The sequence below is a fragment of the Saccostrea echinata genome, unplaced genomic scaffold (assembly GCF_033153115.1).
Source record: "Saccostrea echinata isolate AGI-Se365-2 ecotype Australia unplaced genomic scaffold, CSIRO_AGI_Sech_v1 ptg000012l, whole genome shotgun sequence".
Taxonomy (NCBI): domain Eukaryota; kingdom Metazoa; phylum Mollusca; class Bivalvia; order Ostreida; family Ostreidae; genus Saccostrea; species Saccostrea echinata.
The window spans coordinates 15,842,508-15,857,133 of NW_026889761.1; the positions used below are offsets into that span (position 1 = coordinate 15,842,508).

At 32.9% G+C, this 14,626-nt stretch overlaps 1 long non-coding RNA gene across 1 annotated transcript; it reads left to right on the forward strand.

The window, feature by feature from the left end:
- Window positions 1–592: 592 nt before the first annotated feature.
- LOC133186018 (uncharacterized) lies at window positions 593–12,592 on the forward strand. The gene is made up of 2 exons (XR_009720992.1): window positions 593–686; window positions 10,255–12,592. It is a non-coding gene; the product is annotated as an uncharacterized LOC133186018 (long non-coding RNA).
- The last annotated feature ends 2,034 nt before the right edge of the window (window positions 12,593–14,626 follow it).

Below are 14,626 nucleotides of genomic sequence, written 5' to 3' on the forward strand. Positions count from 1 at the left end.
CAAAATTCTCATGAATTTACCGACGTATATACGGTTAGCAATATGATTTTGAACGGATTATTATTTAATTAATGCACAGTGTCAATTAAATTCTTTGAGCTTCATAATAAAGATAAACATGTGATTGAATTGCGGTAAACACACACTAATTATAGACGCTATTGTTTGTAGGTCACAGGTAACCGCCTTCAAACTGACTGCATGGCCAATGTTTTTACAACAATTAACACGAATGCAAGATAAGTGTGAAAATGTCGTTTCTTGAAAAATTACCGTCCGGATAAACGAGTCATTTTTCAATGAACTATTATGTTTTGTAGTAGAAATTGACTGTCCGGATACGGAATGCGAATTTCCGGATTCATGAGACAAAATAACGTAGAAAAAATCAGTTCCCAAAAAATAGTGTCCGGATGGTGAAGCGTCCGGATAAATGGCGTCCGGATAAACACGGCGCCTCTGTATATGGATATCAGTTGGTCTCCTTGATGGAGTTAAATGCATTTGTTATCCCTTTTAAGTGGATCATTTAAATATTATGCAGTTTATTTAGAAGCTCTTTATTATCTGCACTGTTCACTTTTACAGGGTGAATGCCAGAATTTTTTCAAGAACAGTCTGAATCTGACATGGAAAAAATGAAGAAAAACAGCCTTCCTGTTTATAAATCTACATTCTGACAAAGGGTAATTTTGTTTAGTTCAATTAGAAGTGCACATTTAATTTCAGTTGCTTTCCTTAATGATATATTATAGCATTTTTATTCCCTTATGAACAATATGTATACTTGTAAAGCATGTATCACAAAATCTTCTGCAAACAAAGTTTTGGGTGTAGAGTGTTTGTTGTTTAACGTCCCTCTTGAGAATTTTTCACTCATATGGAGACGCCACCACTTGTCAGTGGAGAGCTGCAAATTTTTGTCCTATACTCAGCACTTACGGCCATTGAGCATTGAGGGATCTTTATCGAGCCAGCACCTAATGTGACATGGGACCTCGGTTAATACCTCTGTCTCATCTGAAGAACGGGTCTCCACGTCCCACAGTGGGATTCAAACTCGCGATGTAAGGATCAGCTTCTTTCTCCGCAACTCTAGAGTAGACGCTCTAACCACTGCATCTGCTCTACTTTGGCAACTTTGGGAGTATATAAGCATAGGAATCATCATGTCCATCTGTCTGTTCATGTGTTTGGCCACTTTTATGATTAGTTTTTTTGTTCCAATTCTGGCTGAGATAAATTGATTTAAGTCATCTAAATACAAACAAATTAAGGGAAATTACTATGGTATTGGAATGAACTTTTTGGAATACTGTCTAATTGTTCCATTGTAGTTGGTTTCTTTAATGTTGAAATAATGCATCTAGTCTTCCTAATGCATGGCATACACTGTATGCATGTGTAATGTTAAAGTTGGCTGAATGTAAAACAGTTCTTGCGTTATGACAAAGGTAAATAGATTTAGTTCATGTAACTAAACATGTAAATTATTAGGGTATTAAAATCTCAAGTTTTGAATACTGATTTACATGTGGAGAGTAGTTGGTCTCCTTAATGTAGTAATAATACATTTGGTCTCCCTTATGCATACTGTATATTATATAAATTTAATGACTGACATGTACGAGGGTTGATCCAAAAGTTCATGGAATTTCTTCATATTTTATTTATTTATTAGTGAAAGTGGTTGAATACTGATTTACATGTGGATAGTAGTTGGTCTCCTTAATGCAGTAATAATACATTTGGTCTCCCTTATGCATACTGTATATTATATAAATTTAATGACTGACATGTACGAGGGTTGATCCAAAAGTTCGTGGAATTTCTTCTAGTGTTGTACCGATAATCAGAAAACATTGATTGTCGACAAAAAAATGCTACTGATTCCGATGATCGATTATAGTTTTTCATAATCGATCATCGGAAACATACTTCTAATACAATACATTCCGGAATTATCCATTTCTGGTTTAAAATTTATTTCTTCTTAATGAAAGAAAATGGCATCTGCATCTGATACTAGCCAACTAGCACGAAGCAGAGGTGATTAAGAACCGAAGATGCATATATAGGGCCTAAAAAAAATTATTTTTGTTTCCTGTAATAACCCGACCGACCCATTCAATTTACCCCCGGGTGAATTTTTTTTCCTGCCAAATCTGTGTTTGCTCTTTGGTTTGATCAATCAGCTGATTCTTTTTATTCAAAAAATATTAATTGTATCTTTTATTTGAGATATAAAATATGCAACTTAGTCAACATTTACCTTAAATATAGAGTGATCAATTCCCCCCACAACTTTTTGAAGTTCGTTTTCTGCCACTAGGCAGCCATGTTGGGTGTCCACTGTAAATATTTTTAGGTCTAGAAAGTGTAAAAGAAGCAAAACAACAAAGAAAATAATATATTATGTATTTTATATATTCATGTTAAAGAAATAAATGAAATTATTGTAATAGTCTGCTTTTTGTATACAAGACTATGAAGAAATCCGATTATAATCGGTGAAATCGCATCAGAAGCAGTAACCAATTCCAACCGATGATCGATTATGAAAATTAACCGATGTCTCATCACTAATTTCTTCATATTTTTTTTTTATTTATTAGTGAAAGCGGTTGAATACTGATTTACATGTGGAGAGTAGTTGGTCACCTTAATGCAGTAATAATACATTTGGTCTCCCTTATGCATACTGTATATTATATAAATTTAATGACTGACATGTACAAGGGTTGATCCAAATGCTTATGGAATTTCTTCATATTTTATTTTTTTATTAGTGAAAGTGGTTGAATACTGATTTACATATGGATAGTGGTTGGTCTCCTTAATGCAGTAATAATACATTTGGTCTCCCTTATGCATACTGTATATTATATAAATTTAATGACTGACATGTACAAGGATTGATCCAAAAGTTCATGGAATTTCTTCTTATTTTATTTATTTATTAGTGAAAGTGGTTGAAAATTACAAATAAAAATATAGACACTTGTTGAATTTTTTTAATAAAAAAATATTTTAAATATTAATGATAGTAACTCTATGGCAGTTGCCATAGCAAAGGATGTTTTAAAATGCAGGGGAGACATTTACTCGTTCATGATCATTTTAATTCTTAATACGTGATATAAGAAAAAACCTGCGCTAAGTGGCAAATAAAATGAGAATTTTGTCATTATTACGATTGCTTGACAACTAATATACCTGTCTGTGAGAGTTTTACTGATTTAACTTGATATTTAGATTATTAGTTGATGATTTCTTGTTCATCTTTTAATTGTTAGAGAACATCACATTTCAGTCAAGTTATAAGTTTTGTTAAAATCTTAGGAACACTCTGACTTAAAGGGGTATACTACTGATACAGGCTGGAGAAAAATGCATTTAGCAACTGATTTTCCAGTGGCGTGAGAAATTTAAGAACAATAGAACTTCCATGGAGGTTGATTAAAGGTGTGGCTGCTTTTGGAGGGTCTGTTTTTCTCGTAGACAAATTAAGCATTGATGGATGTTGACCACTGACGTACTGTGCTTGACTTTGCTACTGAAATTGGAACATCATATGGAAAGATGGGGAGTATTTTTGAAATATGAGTGTAATATAAAGATAAGTCGATTGGTGGATTCCCAGGCTTTTCTTGAGAGAAAAAAAGAGAAAAAGGCAGAATATTCTGTAGAATAACTTAGTTGAATTGAACATGAGGGTGAGATGCTCCTATAACATGACATGACATACTTAACTTGACGTTACGTCGAAGTCTCCCCCGGATTTTACAACTATCAGTGTTCAGAAAGCTCATGTGACCTTATTGGTAATTGGAACGTGGTGAAATTTTCCAGTATTGTTGCATAATGACTTTATATTATAAATATGCCTATTGTTTGCTTTCATCATATCACAATAAAATTTTAGAAATAGTTAAATTCCATGAACTTTTGGATCAACCCTCGTATTAGAAAAAAAGATGGATCTAAGATTGAACAGGTTATAATTCACCTGAGTCATTTAAATTACTTATTGCTATCTGTTCTTGTTCAGTCATCATGTGTCAAGTATTGTCTGTAAACTATTGAACATTTTCAGCTTCTTTTCTGGAACCAGTTTCAACTAATTTCTCGGTTGAAGTACTGTATAGGGGATTAATTTCAGGAGTTGTAATTTTCATGTTTTTCTCTCCTCTGACACGATCGCGGTTTGTTGAATTCGCAGAATCGGTATATAACTAAGGTTACATGTACCTCCCTTCAATGTCTATATCCATTTAATCCATAGCATAGCTAGAAGGCATTAATCAACGTTATGTATTCACTTCACGAACAACAGGGTAGATTTATATATACATCAGCAAGTTCAATAGTTATTTGAATGATTTTTTTAAACCAAAATGTTGATAAAAACATGATAATGCAGGTAACAAATACACGTCCTAACATAGTTACGTACGGGTATTCAAAACCCATGACCCTATTGTTTTGATTGATGAAACATGTAGCTTTGGCTATTAAAGGTGCTTAGACACGGATTTGAACTTAATACTTTCTCAAATTTTCTGTATAATATCACGACTTATATATTGCAATAACATTTCACACGAAAATATAATTAAAAACTTATTTTATCTGAAAATTATTGGAACTACGAATTCCGGGACGCGTTTGATTAACACATCTTTGCACTCACACAAATTTTAACTTTATCCTTAATATTTAAGAAAAGAAGCGATTTTGTTATGTATAAATGAAAAATATTACATCTATAATCCAGAAAATTCAGAGTAGAAATGTTCGAAAGCAAAACCATCTCATCAGTATTGTCAGTCCGTGCTCTATGATGTGTACAGAGTTTAACAAATTGAACACACCCGTGAAACGTAAACTGTTTTTGTAAACAGGGCACGAGCTCTGTTATTGTTAATGTATACGATTCACCGGGTGTGTTCAATTGTTAAACTCTGCACACATCACTGAGCACGGACTTACAATACTGTGAGTGGATTTTGCTTTCAACATTTCTACTCTGAATTTTCTGGGTTATAGTTTTAATATTTTTCATTAATACGCAATAAAATTGCCACTTTTCTTAAGTATTAACAATAAAATTAAAATATGTGAAAGCACAAGGATGTGTAAATCCAACGCGTCGAGAAAATAGAAGTTTAAATAACTTCGAGATGAAATAGGATTTTTATTATATTTTAGTATGAAATGCTATAGCAACATACAAGTCATGAAATTATACAGAAAATTTGAAAAAATATTAACTTCAAATCTGTGTCCAAGCACCTTTAAAACAGTTTTTTTTTTAAACAAATACAGGTTATTATCTGCTGGGTGATCTAAATTAATGTCAAGCATTTTAATTAAAATAATTGAATGACAAGTACGATTCGTAATTACTGAAATGACCATGCACTGCACGTATATTTAGCTATGATATCGTAGTCTATTCTCAAATTTCCAAATATAACATGTAGGTTATTGAAAACTTATTCACTGATTCTTGAATTCACGGATTTATTCACACCGTGAATATAGCGAATATTAACACCGTGAGTTATTTTCCCCCTATACAGTATACAGACTTAGTATAGAAATGATTTTATCGACTTTCTCAATCTATCATGAATGTAAATATAAGCATTTAATTGTAAATATTAAACATTTAGCATCTCATAACCAGAGTTGGAAATTACTGACTGCCCGAGGCAGTCTGTTTTTCAGGTAGGCAGGGACAAACTTTAGATTAACATCGGTGGTCGGGGTCATTTAAACAGGTAGTTCCTGTTTTCCTTCTTTTTTTTCAGGGTATAGTAAGTCTATAGAAATTAAGTAAAATATAGTATATCAAAGGAACACTTCTAGTTAAAAATATGAGATGACCTATAGGACCAATATTGGTTTCAGTCTTTAGAAAAAGCTTACCGATATATGTTCCGGTCACTGATTTTAGGTCACATGTGTGTAGTTTCTTGTTTCTCATGTATTGCTTTAGTTCTACATTAATGGTAATCTAACAACCAAGCTTTATGATAAACGTGATGACTTTAACTTAACATTAGTTCCTTTAAATTTTAAAATGAAAAAACGTGTATTTAGGTGGCTTTCAATACCAGTACCATTGTCTTTTATTTATGATGACATTTTAACGACACTAAACTCTCCTAACCATCCCGTGTTCCTAAAACCAAATACATACAAACTTCTCTATGCGGCTTGACTTCGATATAATGATACAAAACGTGGTTATGTTTTACAGTGAGCATCTTTGAGGAATGTTTACCTGGGTAGAACTCACGTGACTACCAGTATTTTAAATAATTTATTCCACGGGTGGGTTCAACATAGGTCATACAGGTAAATAGCTCTTGCTTGTTATAGGAAAAACATTGAACTTTTCATACATTTTTAATATTTTAAGTACAAGCCTAGTCATGTACAAATTTCCTACTTTCACACAAGTTTTATAAATGTATAATGCATTTTTTCTCAATCGCACAAGTTTGTACAATGTTAGGCTGACAATAAACAAAAGCTTTGAAATGAATGACCGTCCTCGATTTACTATAAAAAATCACGAATGTCGGCTGACCCCTACCACATTGTATGGCTTTGCTTTTTGTATATTCATGAATTTCAGCGATAAAATTTGTTGAATCTTATGGTTTAGATATCAATTAATGATCTGAGATGGAAAATTATACTTAATTTAATTCTTCATTTTGTCACATTTTACCGGGGCCCATAAGTGCACTCGTTCTTTAGTGTTTATACAGGTAAAAAGTTTGAAAAAATAAAAATGTGCCAACAAATGGTTTCGAACCAGGACACTAAAAATGTTCATGGTGAGAGTCTGCGGTCTATCGTTCTGGGCTATGCTGACTATGAGGACATTTGTAATAAATATAAACCAGTATGATAGAAATAGGTTTTCACGTTTTTTGTAGTTTTTTTTCTATGAATTTCGACCCTAGGCACCTCTAAAAGAACCTTGTTTTAAATAATTGCTTACTAGATCAAAATCTATCAAAATTTCATAATTTAATTTAGGGGCAGGCAAAGGGTGATTATATTGCATCCATCGGGTATAATTTTCTTATCAGAAAATTGTAGAGATATGCAAGGTTAATTAATGACAACATTTATTTTTCCTTTTTACCTAATACTTTTATGATTTTCACTAATAAATTGATTATTGAAAAAAGCCTTTAATATGACTGCTGATTTTATCTCCATCTGTTAATTTTCAACACCTTTTCTCATGATTATAGTAGATAGAGAACAGATTATGATTTCTAACATTTACTAGCTTTTACAGATCATTTCCTTGAGATAGGTGGAACCAACAGTCAAATACAGACGCTTTTTAGAAAAGTAAAAATCTGGCTCAGGTTAAAAAAAAAAAAAAAAAAAAATCATTTACAGTTTTAACAATTAGTAATTTTACCTTAATTAACTGGAAAAATCTTATTTGACGAAATACGGGTCAAGAATGAAGAGTTTAAAGCCTAGTAGGGATTTTGGTCACGCAGGTAGGTTAGGCTTCCCGTAGAATATCACAGTGCACTCTGTGCCTTCACATCTCTGAACTACCAAAATATGACGTCATAATGGAAAATGACGTCAAGTCACTGAAATCTTGAGGTGTTATGACGGGGAGAGTGTCATGAACTTTACACTTTATTTGAAACTGCATGTAAAATGCTAGGTAGCTATTGTAAAATTCACGGGTCGTTAAAGGTTTTTTTAAGTCGTATATGTCAGAATATTTTAAAAATACACCGCTTACCTACCCTTGATTGAAATTCAGCATGTTCAAAATGCTTATGAAAAATATACTTTTGAAATGTACTCTGTTTTATACCCGTGGTTGGAGGTAGAATTTATTTAGTGTGTATAAAAGAGTCTGGCGCAGGTGAAGAATGAGGATTAATCTGAGAATTTTTGTTGAAATCTGTAAGAAGAGGTTGTTCTCTAACTGAATCTTGCTTGGGAAAAATGTGTGTTGGCTTTGTTTTAATACAGATTACGATATTGTGTGGAAAATACCCTCAAATTTGTAGGTAAGTTGAATTTCTCTGGAAATATTTTGTATCTAAGTAATACTATGACTTTTCCCAAGCACATTTCGGATACACAAGGATACGATGAGCTTATTTTTATAACAAAATGTTAATAATTATTGTGTAAATCAACTGCGCCGAAGCGATTTATATGAAACACTTCAAAAAATTATAAATGACCATCACGTGATCAGCAAAGTCATGTGATATCATAACAAATATGTTAATACATAGCCGAGGAAATCCTCTATATAAATTGGAAGTAAAGTTCAATACTTTTAAATTAAAACTAAAACCAACCTCGCAATGACATATTATGTTTTGAGTCCATTTTAAAGCTTCGGGAAGCCTAAACATAGCTGCGCAATCATTACAGGTAATCTGCAGGCCCTCTCGAGAATTTTACACTCATATGGGGAAGCCACCACTTGCCAGTGGAAAGCTGCAAATTCTGTCCTATACTCTGCACTCATGGCCATTGAGCAGTGAGGGGTCTTTTTCATGCCAGCACCTACTGTGACACGGGACCTTGGTTTATAAGGTCTCATTCGAAGGACTGGTCTCCATGTCCCACAGTGGGATTCAAACCTGCGACATAAGGATCAACTGCTTACTTTGCGACTCTAGAGCATACGCTCTAACCATGGCGCCACGCTTGTGACTAGCTCAGTTTTAAAGAAATCATTCAAGATATTTTTTATCAAACTTAATATGCTGATACATATATAATTAGTAAGACCTATTCAACTATTTCAAAAACTTTTGACCTTTCCTGTGACCTTGACCTCACTTTCCTTCAATTTGCATTTTGCATGGTTTTAAAACCATTTAAAATATTGATATCTAAGGCTATGCATCTATACATAATTTGGTGAGAATTTATCATCTATATCCATTTTTTTTAGATTTCAATTTCAATTTTAAAGAAACTTTTCAAGATATTCTCATCAAACTTCATACACTAACACAAAATTTCATGTTGCATTACTATACACTCTGCAGGCATACATGTCCTATGGACATATTTCTAGTGTATTGCTATTTCTGTTGTTTGTTTACTTCCGGTCAGTAAGTGCCCCCTAGGGGCAAGCCCCAGTCCTGTTTTCTTTTCCAGGGTTGCAACAGCGCCCCCTAGAAAAACAAGTTGCAGCATCCAATCAAATCGTGTTTTGTGCTGCTTTATGCCAATGAAATTAAGGCTGGACAGCATATGTATTATATTCTGACCAATGGGGTTGCCGTATTTTCAAATAATTAGGATAGACTTACCACTTGAGCATTCCTTTCATCACTGAAGTGATATACATGGTCAAAAATTGACTAACTTTCATTTTTGTGTCAACTGCAGAGCAGAATGACACTTAGAGGTCACTTTACCTGGTGTCTGTCTCTCCGTCTGTCACACCTTATATCTCCAAAATTTTGAGAGGCAGGGTTTTGATAATTAGCATTTATATATGTTTTTGAGCTCATGATACTATACTTTGAAACTGTATGAAATTCAGTTACCACACAAACTTATATTTAAATACATGTACTATGAAAATACATTGGGATCAGTATTCCACAATGAATCTGTTGACTGACAAAGTGACAATTAAAGTAAAGACAGTCTGAAATTCCTTTCCTCCGAGGATTGTTGGAAGCACCTACATGTGTATTAATAAAATGATAAATAGTTATTCCTCATAATTTCAATTAAATTATTCATTTGAGGACTGGGGAACCATATTTTCTTTGATTGCCAGATTCTATCCCAGTCTTTTACTTTTGGATCCTTTTTTTTCCTTGCAGGCAAATGCATGAACCTCCATGCTAATATTAAATTAATAGCTGACCACTCTTAGATTTATTTACCTCTTTAATGACGATACCTGGCAGGTGACATATACATTCCTTGAAACACTCTAGTTCCTATTTGATTTTCACTAATATAAAGATTATTGAAAAAAGACTAAGGTGCTCTATAGTGATCAGTCTATTCATTCATCTGTCTGTCAAATACATATATCCCATGTTCAGAGTACAGGTGACTCTAAATACTTCAAACTTTATATTTTTTAATTAGATACATGTAGCTGCTTTGGAATGTCTGAAAGGTCTATTACATTATCACTAGTTTTACTAGTTTTCTTCATGTAAGTTGAATATATTTTAAACTTTTAAATTTTCATTTTTCCAGGTAAGAAAGAAATTCAGGAGTTCTTAAATTGCCCTTGGAGTTCTTGGATTGCATCAAACTGCTAAAAGACCTCAACAAAAACAGCGTCTTGAAAATAAAAATGAAAATATTCAGTGAAAAAAAAATGATGAAAGAGACACTAAAAATCTTCAAGCCTTTGAGCTGAAATCTGGAAGTCAATCTGTGGACTTTACTAGTACTGTATGTCATAATTACTAAGTCATCATTTGTGTATAATAAATACACTAAACTGTAAACACTTGTTAAAATGTGTATAATTTTTAGATATAATTTGTAGCTCACAGACTTCAATAGTTTCATGTAATTTAAGTAATAATGAAAATTTCCTGTTGTCTAGCTAGATTAGAAACTATTATTGTCCAATTTTGGATATTGTGAAATAATTCATCTAGTATGCATACATGTGTGTACACTTACGTGTAAATTAATTGTTATAGCAAATTCAATCGATCATTAAGTTGAATGTTGACTAATGTTTTTCATCAAAATTGTTTACACTGAATTGTTTGTGGATTTTTCCATTTGCCCAGTCATGTCAAGGAGCACATGGCAGGAAATGCTTTCTCCTCCATTGCACCTGGTGTTTTTAGAGGTCTGTGTTTGCTCTGCTCTAATTATGTATTGTTTCAATGGACTTTAAAGCTTGATCACTGTTGGTAATCTTCATATTTCATATACTATTAGAGTACTTGAAGAAAACTGTAAAGATTTAACATACAGTATAATGCATGTATATTGCACTTTAAGTACAGTGTATGTGGTTAAGAAATGTTAAATCCTCTCATAGTGCATTGAATTTGTTGAAAATTAGAAAATGTGTTGAATCTTTTTTTGAAATAATGTTAGATTGCAGATTTTTTTAAATCATGCAAGTAAGAAATTGCTAAATATTTTTTAGCTTTTCTGGACAGTCTAGATGAGTTCTTATTATATACCTAGCATTGTCATCCCAGTTAAAATTTAAGGAGCAAGGTTCATTCCTAAGCTCTACCTGGACAAACTTGCATGGATTAAAGCACATTAACAGATTTACTTCAGATGCTTGACCTGATCTACATTTTCCTCATGTGTTTTTTTGTTTTTGTTTGTTTGTTGTTTAACATCCCTCTCAAGAATTTTTCATCCATATGGAGATGCCACTACTTGCTGGTGGAGAGCTGCAAAATTTGACCTATACTTTGCACTCAGGGCCTTGAGCAGTAAGGGATCTTTTTTGTGCCCACATCAACTGCTAGGCGGGACCTCGGTTTATATGGTCTAATCTGAAGGACTGGTCCCCACATCCCCAGTGGATTTGAACCTGAGACTTAAGGATTAAATCCTTACTCACGACTCTAGATTACAAACTCTATCCTTTGCGCCACATGGGGGACTCCACAAGATTAAGTGTTTTGAGCAGTCCTATTCTCATGTAATTATAAACTCTATGTTGAACAAACCTGCCAAGATGATGTATGTACATGTAAATGTTTCAGGGTACCAATCCTTGATTTGACTTAGATTTTCTGGATTAATGACCAGTTTTTTAGAGAAGGTTCATTCAAAGTAACAATATACTCTTTGGTGATCAGTAAACGTAGATGATGTATCCTGCTTCTGATGCTGGATGTAACATACATTTTCAGGGTTATTGAGCAGTTAAATCTAACCCAGACCAACTTGCATAGATTTTGGATCCAGGTGATATACATTACCTGAGTGTTTGTTGAGTGAGACTTTGCCTTACTAGTAGATAACATTTATAGAAGTGAGCTTTGTATTCTTTAATTAGGTATGTTTTTTCTTTGCTCAGGATATATATACCATCATTGCCAACTACCATACATTTTATATAATAGATGTAGCTGTTGTTCAACTGAATATGATAAAACTGTGGATGAAAATAATTTGATTTTTGTACCCTTGAATGTATTGAATTCATTTGTAAAAGCTGTTATGATACAATGTTTGATATTTTATAAAAGTTTTTAGCATATGCAATCAATAAATGTATCAACATTTTTATTTTATTATACTTTTTACCCTGCAAACTTCTTAAAAGCAGAATAGTAATGATCAATTTAACTGATACTAGGTTAGTGTCACATTGTACTGGTACATTGTATATCATGTATACTGAACTGTAAATAAGAAACATCTAAATAGGTAAAATCACAGCATGAATCATTGGATTATGTAAGAAGTGCACTATCTTGTGCTTTGGTATGGTATTAATAATAAATGTTAAACTATCATTTTTTTTTTTCAAATTAACAAAGGATATGCTTGAGTGACTGTATTTTGACTAGCAGTAAAAATAAAATGATTTTTAAGCATTTGAATTATTTTGATTCATGGTCTCTGCAAGTTTAATGATAGCAAATATGTCTATTGAACATGGCATCCACATATTGCTATACTGGATGGGGCATAACTTTTACTGAATCTTAATCACAACCTTGAAATTTTATGTAGTACATGTACTCTTGGTTTCAACTGGTCAAATGTATTCTTAAATCAGAAAGAATTTAAACAAATATAGGCATAGGTCAGAACTTCATCAATTAGTTGGAAAGCGAATGCACTCAGTGACTATATGGTTTAAAAGAAGCTTGGTATAAATAGCAGGAAAAACTACTTGATGTCCACTGTGAACTTTGTGTCCTCAACAAAACAATATGGAGTATACTATACTTGGTCTAAAGAATAATTTATGTCTGCATTCACTTTTAGGTTAAACTGTTTTGGGCATTGAGAGTTTGTTTGTTGTTTAACGTCCCTCTGGAGAATTTTTCACTCATATGGAGATGCCAACACTTGCCGATGGAGAGCTGCAAATGACCTATGCTTGGCACTCAGGGCCAATGGGCAGTGAGGGATCTTTTTCATGCCAGCATCTACTGTGACACTGGACCTCTGTTTGTACGAAGGACCAGTCTCTACGTCCCACAGTGGGATTCAAACATGTGAGAAAAGGATCAACTAACTCCACGACTCTAGAGCATTGGCTCTTTCCACTGCACCACGTGGGCGACAGCATTGAGAGTTAAATGTGGATATCAGAACAAGCTACTCTGGGCTTATACTCTCTATATATTGATTGATTGTATGTTGTTTAACATTCCTCTCAAGATTTTTTCACTCAAATGGAGACACCACCACATGCCGGTGGAGATCTGCAAATGTTGTCCTATATCGGCACTTACGGCCATTGAGCATCGAGGGATTTTTTTCGTGCCAGCACCTACTGCGACACAGGACCTCGATTTATACGGTCTCATCTGAAGGACCGGTCTCCCCATCCCACAGTGGGATTTGAACTGCGACGTAAGGATCAACTCCTTACTTCGCTACTCTAGAGCAGACGCTCTAACCACTGCGCCACTGGGGCAACTACTCTCTATTTAAGTCACTTGTGCAATGACTTTAGTTTAATTCAAAGTTTTGTACTGATCATGTTGAGTCACATTAGCACAAATATCTTTCTGCTGACCTTGACTAATGACCATCCACAACTATTCTGGTTGGAAACAATATGTTAATTAATGCATAATAAGTGAAATTACTATGAAAGAAAAATGGTCTACTTAAACCACAAGTTATATTTATAAAAAATATACACTGGTCTCCTTAAGTCATATGAGAGAAACATAAAATATTAAGGAGACCATTTTTTTCATATATTTTTAGGAGGCATTTATTATGAAAAAATAAAGCAAGAGTCGACTAAATGGTGTTCTATAGATCTTTGATCTGGTATTTCTTTTTAGAAAAAAGCAAATTTAAAAAATTTGTATATTGTCTCCTTAAGCCATATATAATGGTCTGGTCTCCCTAGTCCTTAAATCAGAGTTATATATATATATATATATATATATATATATATATATATATATATATATATATATATATATATATATATATATATATATATATATATATATATATATATATATATATATATATATATATATATATATATATATATATATATATATAGATAGATAGATAGATAGATAGATAGATAGATAGATAGATATAGATATAGATATATATTGTAAGCGAGGGATCGCTTATATTTCCAAAATAGCACTGACAATGTCATCTTCACATTTACATATACCCTAAAAACCCTAAAAAGTAACTTTTAGATATAATATTAAGCAGAAAACTTAAGACTTAATATTTACAGCATTTTCTTGCACAGTTATACAAATCAATGATTGTGATTTCCTTTGGTGGTTGTAAATGTCAGATGGAGATCGATATAGATGAAATCAAAAGTCACAATATCTGTTCAATGTTTCAAAATGAGATAAGTTGGGTCTAACAATATTTCTTATTCATGTTAGTAATTTTAAAGTGTTAGACA